This window comes from Egretta garzetta, unplaced genomic scaffold, assembly GCF_000687185.1.
Source record: "Egretta garzetta isolate BGI_Z169 unplaced genomic scaffold, ASM68718v1 scaffold7, whole genome shotgun sequence".
NCBI classification, from domain to species: domain Eukaryota; kingdom Metazoa; phylum Chordata; class Aves; order Pelecaniformes; family Ardeidae; genus Egretta; species Egretta garzetta.
Genome location: NW_009260350.1, coordinates 4762888 through 4764033, shown reverse-complemented (window position 1 = coordinate 4764033; position 1146 = coordinate 4762888).

Here is a 1146-nt window from a genome sequence, read left to right as displayed (position 1 = left end):
CCTCCAATCCAGACTAAACAAGGTCGTGCGCGTGACGGCGTGCGGCCGGGCCGGTGCAGGCGCGGGGATAAATCAGGTAGCGGTGGTGCGGGTGCCTCGGCCTCTCTTCCGCCTGGTTACTCTTCCTCTCCTGCTCGAAGCACTTGGATTCAAGCGCGCTTGTGCTTTCCGTAATACAAAACCAGGGATTTTTCCAAAATTATGCCGGACAGAGCTTCCAGAGGCTGGAATAAAGGCTCAGGCTCTTGGATCTGCTCGGACATGGCTCCGTGTGCTCGGAATGTGTTTGCAGCCCAAAGCGCTGCAGCTGCTGAGCTCCGTCCCTTTGCTCTCTGCAGTTCATTACAGCCGGGGGTAATTGGTGCCCTGGATCGCATGCAAACGCTTCCACTACTCCAGTGAGGGAGAGTCTTAAAATGGAGCCAAAGTGGGTTTGCTCGGGGCTGCCCGGGGAGGTGCTGCCCCTGTTGAGCAGGGGGCTCCAGCTGCAGCCCCCTCTGCGCTGCCCCTGGGCTGCTCAGGGTGCAGCACCGTCCCCCCCAAACCAGCACATTCCTGTGCACCCTGTCCTTCGGGCTGGCGGGTTGGGGTGCTGCAGAGCATCCCCTGGAGACCCCAATGAGCCGAGGGCACGTCTCCGGTTCGAAGCCCACGCAAGGTGCTGCAGCAGGGGACAGGGCGAGGGATCATGACCATGGCCCTTTGCCCAGACCCAGGTGCCCATGAGCGGGGACAAAATGGCTGTAGGGGGGTGCCAGGTCCTGCTCGCAGAGCTGGGAGCTGCTGCTGGGCTCGGGATGGTGCATGGGGGTAAAATCCTCACAAGACATCCCGCAGCCCCGCTTCCCCGAGGGGTCCATGCTGGGGGACCCCTGTGCCTGTGGCTCCCCGTACCCCAGGCCTGCGGGGAGATGCCCAACGTGCTGCTTGTTGGATTCAACGTCACCAAGACCCAGTCTGTGGACATGGTGTTGGGAGGTGCCTGGGTGGCACTGCCACGCAGCTGGTGGTGGCAGGGCTGGCCCCGGGGGCTGTGGGCTGGGGATGGGCTCAGCCCGGCCTGGCCATGCTCACCTTCAGCTCCTGGAGCTTATATAAATATATAAGTATGTACATATATATACACACACATATATATGCATATAT